We start from the raw sequence: 17,412 nt of genomic DNA, 5'->3' as shown, positions 1-17,412 counted from the left end.
TTGTTGTCTTCTTTTTAAAAATTGCTACAGCTACCCCAAACTTCAGCAACCACCACTCTGATAGGTCAGCAGCCATCAACATTGAGGCAAGAGCCTCCATTAGCAAAAAAGATTATGACTCTCTAAAAGTTCAGATGAATGCTAGCATTTTTCAGCAATAAAACATTTTAAATTAATGTGTGTAAATTGCTTTTTAGATATAATGTTATTGAATGCTTAACAGACTACAGTATAATGTACACATAATTTTTATTTGCACTGAGAAACCAAAAGAAAACTCGTGTGACTTGTTTTATTGTGATATTTGCTTTATTGCAGTGATCTGGAACTGAATCCACAAGAGCCCAGAGATATGCCTGAATATAATCTTAAACCTTAAAGTAATTCCAGAAATATGGATATTTGGAATGATAGCATTTCATCCTAAGCCTAACTTGGTCTTCATCTAATATCCCATGTATCAAATTATAAAGCTTAATTGGTAGAGTCTGCACTTTCAATAAGGAATATTAAACTCAATGGCATCTTCTGGTATTAACTCACATCCCCATTATCAGTAGGAACCATGAGTTTCCAGAACTGGTGATGTCTGTTAACATGCTTTTAATGAAAGCCACAGAGGATGCTACTCAAAATAGCTCTAAACATTAGACAATGTATAACTTTGCATATCCAGAGGATTTTATCATTGACCCAGGAAATATTCAACTTTTCTTTCTAATTCCTCAACTTTGCCCTCAGGCTTGCTCTTCCACCTAATTGCAAGTGGCTGTAGCAGCTCCAAATATTGCAGTCTCACCCCTCAAAAAGACTACAAAACTCCATATCTTTCCCTTGTCCCTCTTATTAAGTAATGACAGTTTTTCCAAGTGCCTCCCAGCAGGCTTTCCTTTGTGTCTCATCAGCTGAGTTACATCATGTGACCATTTCCATTTCTATTACTGGAAAGATAAATAACTGGTTTAAACTAACCACTATTTACCCTCCTATGGTGAGAGAAGCCAGACTTAAAGCAAATGGTCTCCCATTACTTCAACAACTCACAGTTCTGTGTGTACATGGAAGGAGCAGAAACAGGGGAGAGCAATGTCTATCACAAGTACCTACAAAATAAATGTATTGGGTGCACAATTACAAAAAGAAAAAAAATTCAAAAAAAGGAAATGTGAGTTTAAAATAATCTCAGAGGAAAATTAAAATAAAATAGAAATTACTTTAAGATTGTCAATAAACGAATATATTGCATTTTATATTGTCACTGGAAATTATGTTAAGAGAAAACTGGTGCAGCTAAAAAGAAAAATTTTTTTTAAAAATGTCTTACAACACAATTTAGTTAATATTCTTCTATCCTGCCCATTAAAATGGGCCTCCAATTGACATTCAAACAACATGCTTGATTGGATTCACAGATTAAATCTTTCTATTACAGTTAATTTAACTACTTTCTACATAGATTAGATATATATATGCACACATATGCATGTATATATATGTGTATATATACACTTTTATTAAGAACTGATCCTGGTTCTATGGAAGGAGAGAAGTAGAATCCAATCTAGATTGATTTTGTTTATTAAAAAAAAATTTTACAAGATGTCTTTTATACACACACCTGTGAAATATTTCTCTCTCTGTAAATGAATGTGTTGGCACTCTGCCCCACACAATTTTATATATTTTAAAACTAAAATGTCTTCCTAATTTTTTTCAATAGGTAAAACGTTTCCATGCTATAACAACAACAAAAAAATTGTCAGGGGTATAATTGTGCTTCTCCATGCCCCCTCCTAAAGCCTATATTTTGGGAGCAGAAATTTAAAAAATGAGTGCCTCCTTTCAGACGTCAGAGCAAAAGCCAGACATCTCAGAGAGCAACTCCCCACAAGGGTCAGGATGTGGTTCATTGTGTGTACAGGGCATCAAAGCAATCTCTGTGCTGTTTGCTTTCTTCTCAAACCCTGCCTCTCTCTGCTCCTCAATCTAGATACTCATGTCCCGCAGAATTAGAAAACACTCTGCTTTCTAATTAGAATTAGAAAACACTCTGCCCATCACATATGGGCACACTCTCATGTGTGCTTAAAACTTTTGAGCCTGGTGTATATTTTCTATGGACTCAGGCTGCCTTCCATAGACTTGATAGCTACCTAAGTGTCAGGACTAAGAAGATACATATAACCATGGTATGATTTAAAACAAGAATGATCCAAGCCCTCTTTCATTATTATTTAATAAGCATTTATTATCTGCCAGGAACTATGGATAAAGATATTAAGAACAGGTGTTCTTAATTAGCCAGGCATGATGGCATGTGCCTGTAATCCAAGCTACATAGGAGGTTGCGGTGGGAGAATTGCTTGAACCTGGAGGCGGAGGTGGCAATGAGTGGAGATGGTGCCACTGCACTCTAGCTTGGGCAACTCCATCTCAAAATAAATAAATAAGTAAGTAAATAAATAAAGTGATCTTTATACTCAAGGAGCATTTGGCTAGAGAGAGAGAAAATGATAAAAATAATTTAAAAATTTAAAAAATTAAATAATTTTACAAATTAAAAAAATTTTTAAATAAAATAATAAAAATAAAAGTGATTTTTTAAAAAGCACAGGAAGAGAATGAAGTGTCATGAAAGATGTACAATGTATAAGTAGGCCACCAAAGAGGAATTTTTTCTGAAGAGTTCAGAAAAAAAGATTGAGGGATGATATTTGGTTCATAAATAATATAGGTTTACTATATCCCATCATTACAAAATGAATGCACTCTCCTAACAAATGCATAATTCCACATCTGTAAATAATCACCAAATAGACTTACTACTGGATTTACTCAGTCCTGCTTGGTTTCATAAGTTTGAAATTCACCTACTTTCAAAGCAGTATTTTTAGTCACTAATTTCACAATCTGTTAATAGCTTATCTGAAAGATAATAATGTTCTGCAATTGTTATTAATGAAAAGAGTTTTCTGTCACTATTTGTTGAACAGGGAGAGATGACCCAAACCCAGGTACAGTACATGCATGAGGTAGTCCACTGAGATCCTTAAAAGGCTTTCTTGAAATAAACTTGGAATCTGTACACTTTACCAACAGGCAATGAATTGAAGGGTATGTCGTTTAAAGTCCTATTTACTCTGCAGGCACCTTTTTGGCTCACTGCTAAAAGTACCCATAAAAACTCCTTTTGAGCTACAATAGTTTAAGTTGTCAACTGCACTAAGGAGGCCGTAATCCATGGATCATGATCCAAACAGATAAAATGAGAGCTCAGCCAGTCATATTGAAGCTTAGTAAGATAATTTTGATTGTAGCTTGGTAAACTGATTAATGAACTAAAAAAGAATTTCTTCTGAATTCTTTTTTTTTTTTTTTTTTTTTTGAGACAGAGTCTCGCTCTGTCGCCTGGGCTGGAGTGCAGTGGCCGGATCTCAGCTCACTGCACTGCAAGCTCCGCCTCCCGGGTTTACGCCATTCTCCTGCCTCAGCCTCCCGAGTATCTGGGACTACAGGCGCCCGCCACCTCGCCCGGCTAGTTTTTTTTGTATTTTTTAGTAGAGACGGGGTTTCACCGTGTTAGCCAGGATGGTCTCGATCTCCTGACCTCGTGATCCGCCCGTCTCGGCCTCCCAAAGTGCTGGGATTACAGGCTTGAGCCACCGCGCCCGGCCTCTTCTGAATTCTTAAAGGGGTTTCTCATACTCTGAAAAGATTGATTCAGTCAATAATTTTCAATATTTACCCCAGCTTCTCATAAATATTTTTTAGCACTCTTCTTACCTAGACTAAAAACTAAACTAGTTCTTCCAGGCACCCAAAGCCACAAACCTTCAGCTGTAGAAGGTCCAATTCACTCGTTCATTACCAGGCGCACATATAATGTGGTTAATCCTTCCTAATTGCTTTTTCTGCAAACTTCCATGGACTCATCAGCATGGTCCTGAATGAAATGTATTTCTCCACATTGATATGTCTCTTTCATATTGCGATAGGCAACAAGTGGCAAATAATTTACAAAACGCCAAGAGATCTGTTGCCTAGTAAACAATGCGTTGGACTTTGACTTATTCATTTCCTAGTGTTGGGAATGTAGATTTGAGAAGTAATTACCCACAAAAGAATTCTGCTTCATTGAGAGGGTTCCAGTACTACCTGAATAAGTCACAAGTGACCACATCAATATAGAGCTTAATGCGTTATTTAAGAAATAGTACACTTGAGAGGTCAGGCGCGGTGGCTCACGCCTGTAATCCCAGCACTTGGGGAGGCCGAGGCGGGCGGATCACAAGGTCAGGACATCGAAACCATCCTGGCCAACACGGTGAAACCCCGTCTCTACTAAAAATACAAAAAAAAAAAAAAAAAAAAAATTAGCCGGGCGTAGTGGCGGGCTCCCATAGTCCCAGCTACTCCGGAGGCTGAGGCAGGAGAATGGTGTGAACCAGGGAGGCGGAGTTTGCAGTGAGCCAAGATCGCGCCACTGCACTCCAGCCTGGGTGACAGAGCGAGATTTTGTCTCAAAAAAAAAAAAAAGAAAGAAAGAAAGAAAGAAAGAAAGAAAAAGAACTCATTGAGAACTGAGGACGTTTCTTAAAGGAAAACTTTGCTCATTTCTAAGCCACCCATCACATAACTAGTATGAGATTCATATGGTGTGCCTGAAGTATAATAGACCTTAGTAAAAAAATGACCTGTAGAACTATTCCAATTAGATCCTGTTGGCCCTTAAATCATTAATTCACTCAGCAAGTTTACATTCATTCAAGATTGGCTACATAATTTTGGGTGGCTGAATTCAAAATGAAAATTCAGATTCCTTTTTAAAAAAGTATTAAGAAATTCAGGACAATGACATCTGAGCATTAAAGCAAGAGTGTACCCTTCTAAGTGCAGGGTCCTGTGTAATTAATTACACAAGTCCCACTCAGAAACCCAGTCTTATATTCATTACCCATGGTGCATTGTGTTGAATAATGCATGGAACAAAAATATGAATAAGAAATAGTCAATGGCCAAGCATGGTGGCTCACACCTGTAATTCCAACACTTTGGGAGGCTGAGTCAGGAGGATCACCTGAGCCCAGGAGTTTGAGACCATCCTGGGCAACATTGGGAGATCCCATTTCTACAAAAGATGAATAAGTTATCTTTATTAACAAAAATAAACATTTAAAAAGTTAAAAATAAATAGGTCTTGTCTCCAAGCAGTTTACAATCTAGGGTCATACCTAAAATCTATAAGTGTTGTTAATTACATTAAAAATATTCATTACTCAGGTTAGAGGAAGAAATGAAGGAGTACATCCACTTTGGCTACCTGGGAAGTGTATTGACTCTATGGGCAATTCCCTCTCTCACACTATGTAATGCACACACTTGTGTTTTTTATAAACTTCTTCAGTGCATTTGAAAATGCTGTTCTTTATGACTGAACTGATTTCCATCGAATCTTTGCTTGGCTAATCCTGCCCATGCTTCAGGTCTCACAGTTTTACCAACTGAAAGATTAAATTAGATCGCCGGTTTCACTCTCACAGCTCTCCAGATCTTGCCTTCCAGGTGTCTATCACAAGTTTTTAGTTTTATATTTAAGTTGATGTTTTTTGTTTTTTGTTTTATTTTGTTTTCAGACAGAGCCTCGCTCTGTTGCCCAGGCTGTAGTGCAGTGGCGTGATCTCAGTTCACTGCAGCCTCCGCCTCCTGGGTTCAAGTGATTCTCCTGCCTCAGCCTCCTGAGTAGCTGGGATTACTGGCGCGTGCCACCACACCCAGGTAATGTTTTGTAGTTTTAGTAGAGATGGGGTTTCACCGTGTTAGCCAGGATGGTCTCGATCTCCTGACCTCGTAATCCACCTTGGCCTCCCAAAGTGCTGGAATTACAGGCGTGAGCCACCATGCCTGGCCGGTGTTTTGTTTTCATTTACTAAAAACTCCATGAATGCAGGGAAGCATCCTTCATTGTTGTTCACTGGCATCTCCCCACTTCCTATTTTATGACTAGGCCCAGGGTGGCACTTAATAGGTACTTGTTAAATAAATATCTTTAAATGAAAATCCTAATGGAAGTGGACATAAGCAATAAGAAGTTAAAGGGGAGTAAGTGTAAATAAAAATACTGAACGAACCTATAAGTTATTAGAAAATAGCAAAGAGTCCAATTAGGCTGGAAAGTGGGTTTTGACTTATACTAGGAAATAGAAGGAACTGAAGTGCTTGATGAGGAAGCCATACTGTAGAAGGAATTAAATAGAAGGAATTAAAGTGCTTGATGAAGGAAGCTATATTGTAGAAATACTTGAGACCCTAATTGGGGAGTTTATATGTCATTTAGTAAGTAATGAATGGAGATGGTTGTTGTGAGACATTTTTAACCAGGTAACTGTTTAAAAAATATATATGAGAAAATACAAAATTGTATTCTGAACAGAAGTGCTTCTAAGCAACTTATGGGCTTGACTGAAGTGCTGTATGGGAGAGATAATTGTCTAGGTAGTATATTTAAATAAAGTTAAGGCATGAATTTCAATTGAGAGAGAAGATTTGGGGAGGAGATATAGGAACAAAGATGAAGACAAGAAAAATACTTGAAATTTTGTTAATAGAGTGATTTAATTTAGTCATCTAACTTGTCAGTTTTGGGGAAAATTTAAAAAAACAACCCTTCCCCTTTTTTCTAATCTTCTGTTGAATTAATAAACTATTAACTACAGTATATTTGCCTAAAACAGGAACTTAAAAGTTGAGAAACATGCTTAAGTTCGGGCTACACTAACCACATGCCAAGTTTCATTTTCAGTCATGTTAGCTAACAGAACTGCAAAGAGAGACTAAACTTTTGATAATGTGTTTTTTGGAGTGATTTTTTTAATCGATTATACAAACATTACCATTCACTTGAATTCATATTACTTGAAGGCACCTGAGCACATTTTGAAATGAAGTGTTTCAGTAGAAAAAGAAAATCTCACCTCCACCAACAAGAAAAATAATTGGGGATTTAACAAAAAGTTATAAAAATAAAATATGTCCACCCTTGGAAAAGGCTTATTTAAATAAATTATATGTATGAAACAGAAACCAATGAAACAATTTTTTTTTGTATTTAATCAGCATCTAACAGGTTTACTAAATTGCCTTCTAATGTTGATGTAAGGCAAAAGTGCAACCAGTACTTCCATTAAAGGGAGACAAAATGCTAGAAGAACGTAGAAAAGAAATTATTTCTGTGCACTCTCTATGACAGGCTGATCATTTCACATCTTGGCATATTGCTAATGAATGTGGCATGTGAAGTTGGACGATAGTAAAAAGATCGCTGAAACTCAACGATTACAGCACATGCTTTAAAACTCAAGGGTTTCTATTGCTGGGTTTGTGACTCAGATGTCATTCCTAATAGGGTTATTTTGTGTTGCTGTTCAGTTTTTAAACTCTTACTATTGAATCTCTGAAGATGAATAACAGTCTACTTCAGATCCTTCATCCATTTTGAGACTTTCTTTCAAACAAACTACACAAATTACAAATCAAACTAATGTATATTAGTAATCATTTATGATTTCAACATGTATCCTATAACTATGCTGAGTGCTGATGATAAAAATAATAAGAAAATATACCTGTCACAAGACACAAGACAAAATTAGCACAAATTTAATTAAGATCTTAATTACTTTTACTTGTGATTCTAGCATCAGGCAACATGTTGTTTTATAAAATAGAATGGATGTTTTGATGAGCCAAGCAGAGAAATTTGCCTTGATAAACAGAAAGGGGCTAAGGAAAGCAGAAACAGAACAAAAAAAAATGGATTGGTTGCTTCAAAGTTAAAGTGAAGGGGACTTCCTTCTCATGCCCACTAAAACTGGCCTGTCTGGGGGTTTGAATATTTTCTCTCTCTCTCCTGATTGCTCATAAGGTTAGATAAACAACTGGGTTTCAGCCTGGTAATATGGCGCTTTAACGTGAGTAATTCCATTTTGGTTTGGTCTCGTGGGCCTAGTACAGGAGCTCATTTCAAACCAATGCCCTCCCATAAATTGTATTTGACAAGCCCCAAAAATAACTTTTAGTGCTTTATCCTCTACTTTGATAATTTTTCAGAAGAACACTGAATGCATGAACCTAACTATGTAAAGCAGCAGTGATCCAAAAATATTTTTTTTCTCATGCCAAGCATATTATGGACACTATTCCTGAGGTTTGAAAAAAAGAAACATATGTGCCACAGGTAATGTAAACAATATTCCTAGATATTGTTTGTTATCTCTTGGTGGAAAAAAAATTGGCTTTGCTGCAAGCTGATTAGGAGATGAAGAACAAATATTCTTTTGCAAAGAAATTCTGTTTATCTATCATAGTAATTGCATTACATTCACTTCTTTTTGTATTAAACTTTTCTTCCTTATATTAAAAAATCTATTTGCAAAATGTTCCTAACTTTTCCCTTGCTTTCACATAAATAATTGAAACACAGAAGGCGTATGGTCTGATTGACTTTAGGAAAAATGTCTACCCTTAGATAAATGAGAAAAATCGTTGAAACGGCTCCTCACATTGAATAGGTTGAGTACGCAGTCAACAAACACATTTTAGCTAGTGCTAGCATCAGTGAGGGCACCATCAAGCTTTGGACAAGGTAACACAATTTAGATTCTGACTGCCTGGCCCACAGTTTCCCATGTCTTGAAGAAGCAAACAGGACTTTCAATCAGTAATGTTAACAGCTTCCTTGACTTGGAAAAAAAAAAAAAAAAAAAAAACTGTGGAAGAGAATATCAAGTGAACCAAAGCAACATTTATAAATGTGAATCTAAAGAAAATTTTGCTCTGTTTTATTTCCTATTGTTTTACAAGCATATTTGCTTTATGCACTGTTTAAATCTCTGTTACCTTAAGAACTTGGTTTTGAGGTTTTCTGTTTTGGTTGGTTGGTTTTGATTGTCTTGGTTGAGTTTTTGTTTTTATTTTTTAATCTGTAAAATGAGTCACAGCTTCCTGACAAAAAAAGAAGGAAAGACTAAAGTGTTAATATTTAAAAGGTAAGTACTCTTCTTACCTCCCTGTAAGTCTTATGGGTATTGTAAACAGCAAATGGATTAAGAAGATGACTAGAAAGGCATAAAGACATGCTTTGTATGTGGTTTTATGAGATTATTGCAAAAATGAACCCTCCATACACAGGCTAATCAGAGACATTACAGGGTTGCTGAAAATGCTCGGAAGAAAGCAATGATGTCACATGGTGCAGTAAACAAATGCTGGACTTGTGGAGGTTTGGGGGTTGGGTTATTGTCAAGAAAGTAGAGTGCTTGCTGGCATTGATGTAACTGTAATTATATATAATAGAGCTTCCCAAAAATTAGCTAGTATTCCTGGATGATAAAATATAGACTGTTGGGCCCTATGTACAAAGTTTCTGATTCACTGGGTATGGGGTTAGGTCCTAGAATTTCTAATATGTCTCTAAGTGATGCTGGTGTTTCTCTAAGTGATGCTGGTGTTTCTCTAAGTGATGCTGGTGTTTTTCTAAATGATGCTGGTGTTTCTCTAAGTAATGCCGGTGTTTCTCTAAGTGATGCTGGTATTCCTGATGAGACCGTTCAAAGAGGAGTTTAAACTAAATCAAAAGCAGGTAAAGAATGTAAATATGAGAAGCTGTCACAGTAGAATGTAGAGAATGTAGTGAAGCTTTGACCAGAGAAGTATGCTCTGCCTAAAGTATTCAAGTTGAAAATAAAATAATACTAACAAAAATTATAATAAATGCAGTTTTAAACAAAATTAAAGGACATGAGCCTGATTCATCCTGTCTGCTTGTTGAATTTCCAGAGTTTTTAGGGTCCTTCTCTAAATTTTTATATACTCCAAGTACAAACTTGATTATGATTTATTGAATTTGATCTCTATATTTTCATAGTGGAAAACTGAGGCTCATGAAGAAAATTAGAAAATTTAATGAGAAAGCCACAATAAAAAATCTCAAAGAGAGGGACTTTTCAGAAATAATTACAGACACCTAGGAATTTAAGAGGTAGGCTGCCACTTGCTGCAGGAAACTCAGGAGAAACTGATAAAAGTCCTGGACAACAAGTAGTAATAGCTTGTTGTAAAAAGTATCCAAGGGCTGGCACTTAAGGGAAAGAAAACCAACATTTATTGGAGGTCTATGATATGCTGTAATTTCTTCTAGGCATCCTTTGAATGTTTTTCTCAATTATCCTCACAATTATTCTATAAGATGGTATTGTTAGTACATTTTACAGATAAGGAATCTAAAACTCAGAAACATTTAGAAGCTTGCCTGATGTCACATATCTAGTAAATGTGAGATCTGGGAGCTGAACAGAGGCCTTTCTCCAATGACCATTTGGTTTTTGTTATATCACTGGCTTTTGCTCAGCCGCAAAATTGAGAACATGAGAGGACTGTCTCTACATGAAACCCCTCCCTAAGTCTATTTTGCAATCTGAAAAAAAACTAACAAATTATTTTCAGATAGTCAAATAATAGAACCATTATCATCCTGGAAGACAAACAGTACTTTTAATTATTTTATCAAAATACTCGGGAGAAAGGAGAGTAAAATGCAAAGAGCATAAGTTTTAGCTGCCAACTAAGCTAAATTTAAATCATGGTTTCATTACTTCTTGTCATTCTGCTTTTCCCAGTAACATACCAGGGTGAGGTAAATTATATCTAAGTAATATGAGAATAAACAGACCTATATGACCCAACTTAAATTTAAATGATATAAATAAAATGTTCAAGCATAACTCCTGCCATATTACAGATGTTATAGAAATATTATTTCCTTCTACCTTTGTCTAAGTTAATATAACAAGCCAAAACACTCAGAAAATGCTCTTACTACTTGTTAGCAACTTACTTTTGTTTTTCTCAGCAGTCCCTTATCTGAACTCTTTTACTTTTGTTTCCTGTTCCATTGGTCTCTTCCGCTTTGCAATGCTTCTAATGCTTCTAATCTTTTAGTGAGCAAAAATGCCTTTGTCTCATACTGTCTTATAAAAGACATACTAGCCCAGATCCTAACTTTCTCTAAAGAAAAGATGCTACTGAATGCAATGTTTAAGTAGCCTGAAATTGCACATGCATCATCATATTTCATACTTTCATATTTTTATTTATATTTCTTTGAAATTAGTTTTAGTCTTTCCTGTGTATAAAAATAAATATGCTCATCGTAGAAAATACTAAAAATGCACAATTTTTTTAAAGTCCTCGAAAATTCTGCAACTCAGAAAAACTTCTACATTTTTAGTATTCTCATTTTTTTTTTATTTTTTTACAGGCTTCCTTTCACCAGCTTCCTTTCACTGTGTGTGTGTGTGAGTGTGTGTATGTGTGTGTGATCATAATTGGATTCTAAATGGGTTATTTCATTTGAAAAATATCATATTATTTTTCTTTTGTCATTAGAAAATAATTTAATAATAGTTGTTAATGCTTGCATAATACTTCATCAGGTAACCATCCCTGCTTTATTTGTTTATAATCTCTCCTGGGAAAAGTGTTGCAATGCAAATATCTATTTAAATTGCCATTGCTTAAAAAATAGAACTGATGAGAAAAGACACAATTACAATGCATATTCAATCTCATAATTACAGAATTTGTACAGCTGTGGCTTTGGCCACAGAAGAATTAATTAAAATACCAAAAATTCACTATCATTCACTAAGTGACTCATGAATAGTTTTACAAGTTTATATTGTATATTGTTATTATGAAAATGTTCATTGATACACCATTTTATTTAGGAAGGAAATAATTTTCTATAAATATTTGTTGAGTAAACAGAAATATAAAAGACTTTTCTATTTTTATATTCCTATGGTACTGAAAATATTTTCCAAGAAAGGAAATACCATTTCCTAACATTACACAAAATACATATGATAGATGGATAGAGGTTTATATAGTCATTGAAAGAATATTTCATATTTTAAATTTTAATTACTTTTTTCATATTCAAATTCCTCTTATCAATTCTTTATTCACAGCTGCTATGTGAATCCAAACAAATTTTTCATCTAGGGACCCTCTCCTGAAAAATCTTTAAAAACAGTTGAACTAAACAATTCTTATGTCCATTTCAGCCCTAAAATCCTACATTTCTGTGTTCTAAAAGGTTAATTAATATGGTTTCTAAATCAAAGCATAATAACATTACACAAGGTACCTTGTTTTTGAGGATGAAAGAGAATATGCTAAAAAAAAGTTTTATAAACATTTTTCAGGTATACTGCTATATGTCAACTAAAACTTTGGAAATTAAATGATTACATAAAGTATGACGATTATAAGTATTGATTATGTAGAACATGTGTAGGCACAAAGCATGCATCTAAAAAAGATCTTGCTTAGTTAAAAACAATCTTGTTTTTAGAGCACTATTAGTTTTGATAAGATAAATCATTTGTGTAAGGCACAATGAAAGGAAAAATTATTTTATCTTATCAAATAGAGGTTACATAGGAAAGGATGCATTCTCCAGAATTTTGATAGTTTAAAATATTTAATACTGTAAGAGTTCTTAGTGGATCAGTAAAAACATACCATGAAAAGTACTTTTGAGGAGTACTTAAACAGTTACAGTGTTATCATGTGAAGGCAAATTATAATGTTCCTTCTTACTAACCGGGCCTCTGTGTACTTTTTGATCTTTTGCCTAAATGCGTTTCATATTCCTTGGTTATATCTAAAGAAAGCCAATACATTTAGTCCAAACATAGGAGAAAAGTAATCGGGGCTTTCATTGGAATCCAGTAGATGAATACATCATTTACTGATAACCTTTGTTACGTGTACACAGCTGGATCTGGAGGTGTGGTCAACGTGGTAATAGAGATCACCAGAGGATACTTCAGACACCACTAAGACTGGTATGGCTTTCTGCTCTTCACTCCTGTTTTAAAGATTGCTCAGACGTTTTCAAGAAATGTGTAGAAATATGTTTGAGGCTCAGCGTGCTTCTCTTATTTTGCTGATAAAGAGTCTCTGGCATTAGCGAGACTTCTTGGAATAGTAATCTTTTTTAACAGCAAGCTAACATATCTTCTAACAAAAAACCTTCCCTTCCCACTTTTTTTAACCAGTTTGCTGAGTTCCATGTCAGTATTCATTTATTTCTTCATAAGAGCCTAAAATGCCTTGCATTTTGGCAAAGTAAATTTATTTTAATTTTTAGCTTCTAAATTATTTAAAACAAAAAGTGTCGACTGCTTGAACTTTCATTTTTATATCAACCAATATTTCCTGGTCTCCTTTTCAAACAAGCTAACTTTTCTGAAGATTTTTAAGAGGCCACCTGATTTCAGGAGTAAAAATAAGTAAATGAGAAGAAAATATTTACCATTTTCAACTACATCTGTGGCAAATAATCAAAATGTGCATATACCCAAACTACAAAGTATCTCTAGTTAAAATATAAGCTGTTTAACATTATCTTTAATGTTAGCAACCTCACAAATGCCTTCTCTACAAGTCAGGGCCTCACAGAAAGCCATAAAAGGAGAGGAATATAATTTCGCTTGCTGGCACTTACTGAAAAGCTAAAATAGAATAGTAACAGAAATCATATTTGCCAGCCCTAACCGAAGGAGTTGTGAAACATCTAAGAAGATTGTAAGTTATTATAAAAATGTTGTAATGACCATGCTATTAACTATGCCTTATAGGAGCTGAAACTTTTGTTTAACCAAAAATTATTTCAAGAACAGGCAGCTAATTACTTACATTTAGAAAATATATTGCATACAAAGATATGGAGCATTTTAAAATGTAGCTTTAAGTTGAAATGCAATAGTCCATTTTTTTACTCCCTAATAGGAACTAGATAGGAACTAGGATTTTTGAAATGATATTTTCAAGTATAGTGATAATATCTTTGAAATAATTCACTTATTTTTCCAGTTGTTGGACTCAAAAGATTTTTTAAAACTGTGTCATTTATTTCATAAATCGTGAATTCTGTAAAGCAAACATGAGTGTGTAAAGTTAAAGCACATCTGCAGTAAGAAATTACGTGATTCTTACAATGAGTTATTGCTCTTTTTAAAAGTGATTCATTGGCCATGGCTTGGGTAGTTTAACCCTTTGAAGTATGCATATCTGTGTATTCAGATTACACATGTTTTGAAAAATTCATAAGTTTTGAATTACCGGTATGCATGTGGAATTGTGAGGTCAATACAGAAAGTTTGGATGAAATGCCACTTTGGCAGAACCCTAAAGATTAGTGTCAGCTATGGGATCTTTTTGCTGATGTAGTAATGCACACTTCAGTTCACCTTAAACAATGACTCTCTATCTTGACTACTGCATTATGTCATTACATACTGTATTTATGGCTTTTTCAGGTATAACTGTGAAAGCTTTATTGAATTATTTTTCATGTCTTTTCTAATTACGATTTTCAATTTGTGTCATATCCAAGGGAACATAACAAGAAACTAAATCAATTTATTTCTCTGTGTTTCTTGTTTAATAAAAAGAAAACTAAACTTTTCTGATTTTTTTCTGAAATTGCTTTTTCATGCTTTCTTAAAAACAAATTTGTCTTTAAATTTAAATTCAAATATGAAACCCTTTGCCAAGATACATGTTTAGCATTTTTTTTTTCCTTCAGAGAACTTTGTTCCCGGTAAGAATAATTTATCCTGGTCCCCAAACAGTTTTAAACTGGAAAAAGAAGTCGCTTTTAAGAAACCAAAATGGCCATTTTTGTCTTAAATGAATCTACCAATTCCTTCTTTCTCCTTTTCTCCACTATTCTCACTCACACACACTTCAACAAGTCTACCCATACCCTATTTTCCACACTGTTTCTTCCCTAGAGTAAGTCCTTTTCAGGCTACTTCGTGGTTTGTCCACAGCCTAGGCAATGCAAATATCACCCAAATGAGTCCCTGAGCTCCATGTTAATAGAAGCTATACAATGTAGTGATAAGAACCAGTTGGCTTCTCTGTCTCCAAATACCCACCTAATACATGTTTGCAGATTAGATTTATAATAGATGAATTTCCATACAGTTCTGTGCTCTGTAGAGAAATGTAGTTGCTTTAGAGTCAGAACGGCAAAATGTGGCTCCTCTGAACTTAGAAGAGAAAATTCTGACCCCTCCTCCTTCCCCATTTTAATGGTTTGACTAACCATAGACACACACCCTTAGCATATGTGGGGAAGTAAGTTGTTATTTTATTGGTTTGAGGACTTCTCTAAACTTATCTTTTCTATGCTCTCCAGCCCTGGGCTGTGATGTTTTCTGGTTGTCTTCAAACATCTGAAAAGGCAAAAGCTCTTGCTCTCAGTTCTTATTAACTTCTTGTCACAACAGGAATAGTCTGTTAATCTCATTGGCCTATAAACTTATTTTTTTTCTTTCCTTGATTTTCTCCCCAAAACATTCCCCAACTTAATTTACTGCTTGAACTTCTATATTGAAGACCACCCATTTCCTTATCTATTTCCCTGCTCATTCTTCACTGTATCTATGGATACATCTGATGCTCTTTATTCTTAAAAGGATGAGAAAATAAGAAATAGGAAGAAACTGAGGGGTTGTTTTAAATCTCAACCAATAGAATTATTAACATTACACCCAGCTGATATAAATCTATACACTCAAGTGTTCAAGAAATTTCATTTTCTTTTACTATCACAATTTTAAAAGTTTAATTCTAACTCTGATACATCTTCCCATTGGGATGACAGGAAATTCAATCCCAGGCACTCTCAGTTCTCCCCATCTTCTCTCCCTCCCCTTCCCCCAGGCCCAGAGTTGTTAAGGAATAGATGTCAAATGGTGATGTGGAAACAGTAAAAGGTGGCACCTTTTCAAGAATGTGCCCTTCCTCTACATAGGTCCATCTGATTGCTGTTCTTGCTTTGACAGATCTTCTGTATTTTCAACAGAAGGCATAAATGTTAATTTGCATGTGAATTCTTTCACATTGTAAATATTTATTTAAATGATGCCATTTAAAAATATATAGTTTTAAGCCAATTCAGCCCATTGGCCACCATTTTACAACTTCTATCTTTGACATGGTAAGTGCCATAAGTGCACTTGCCATCAGGCTGCTTCGGCCTTTGTGCCCTGCGTGAAGACCAGGGTCAGCCTGGCTATCTGTCTGATAACTTTTCAGAGCCCAGGGGCTCAGGGGAGATGCTCACTTAGATAGCTTCTACCCTAACATTTGGTGATTATCATTTATTACAGAGTACTTTGTGCTTCAAGAGTTCTATAGTTCTAAAAGGTTGTTTGCACAAACACAACAATAAGAAATTAATTACACCAAATAGTAGGCATTGCATGGTTCTTATCAGGTGAAACTAGAGGAAGTATTTGGCATGTTGCTTTATTCTTTGCAGAGATTCCACAATTCCAACACTATGAGGAATATGTTGGTAAAAGGAGAGATGCTGGTGTCTGGCCCCCTAATACATGATGGGCTTCAAAAGTCCAGGCATGAGCAAATAGAAGATGTGTGAATCTGGACATGGATAAGGGAAAGAATGGAAAATAAAATTGCAAGAGATGATGTAGAGTAAACTGGATAGGATTTGGTACCAAAGATATAGAGAGTGATTCGAGGAGGGCATAGTAGACACAGATGTCTACAGTTTAAGGACTCTATGGGTAAGAGGATGAATTTTTCCCTTCAACAAAATATTGACTAATGAAAAATTAGTTTCAGATTATCTATAATCAGTTCTATTTTCGACAAATCAGATCATGACACTCCACATCTGAAAAGTTTCCATTGGCTCTCTGATATAAACAGGACATATTTTAGCCTCTTCTACTTGGTCTAAAAAGTCCTTTAACATACAACCTCAAACTGCCTCTCTAGTCCTTACATAGCACCCTGAATACTCAATATTCTACATCTACTCAAACACACTCTTTTTTTCTTTGCTGTTTCTAAAACATGCCAGGCAAATGTCACAAGTATGTTGTATTTGCTGTTAAACTGGCAGAATAAGTTTATTCAAATCAGTTTGTGCCTAAACCAGCTCTCATTTTAGCTCTTGTCTATCTTTCCCCTACCCAAATCCTTTGAAAACAACTTGAGATTGTGTACAGAATTATGATAATTCAATAGGTTTTTACTTTCTTAAGACTGATTACTTCCGTGAAAATAAAAATTCTCTACCATTCTTACTAGTTAAGCCACTTTGAATAAGTGACTAAACTGTTTTTCTTTTTTTTTCTTATTTTGGGGTGCTAATAGTGAACATTAAATAAGACCATGTTTGTACATTAGATAGTTAAAAAATGTTAGATTCCAATTAACTGGTCAACAATTTGGCCAAAAGGAAATTTAGGCCACAAAAATACAGGACATGGGAATGGGGAGTAAAGGGTAGAAGAAAAAAAGAGG

The 17,412-nt window shown here is 34.9% G+C and overlaps 1 long non-coding RNA gene across 1 annotated transcript in view; it reads right to left on the bottom strand.

Moving 5' to 3' along the window:
• Positions 1 to 15,112, bottom strand: part of LOC117079906 — a 44,933-nt gene extending 29,821 nt beyond the window's left edge. The window contains exon 1 of the long non-coding RNA XR_004435650.1: positions 15,056 to 15,112. This is a non-coding gene — a long non-coding RNA (uncharacterized LOC117079906). The remainder of the gene's footprint in view (positions 1 to 15,055) is intronic.
• Positions 15,113 to 17,412: the final 2,300 nt, after the last annotated feature.

The sequence above is a fragment of the Trachypithecus francoisi genome, unplaced genomic scaffold (genome assembly GCF_009764315.1).
Source record: "Trachypithecus francoisi isolate TF-2019V2 unplaced genomic scaffold, Tfra_2.0 Lachesis_group0, whole genome shotgun sequence".
NCBI classification, from domain to species: Eukaryota; Metazoa; Chordata; class Mammalia; order Primates; family Cercopithecidae; genus Trachypithecus; species Trachypithecus francoisi.
Note: the sequence above shows the minus strand (reverse complement) of the source record. Positions and strands in the feature narration are given on the sequence as shown.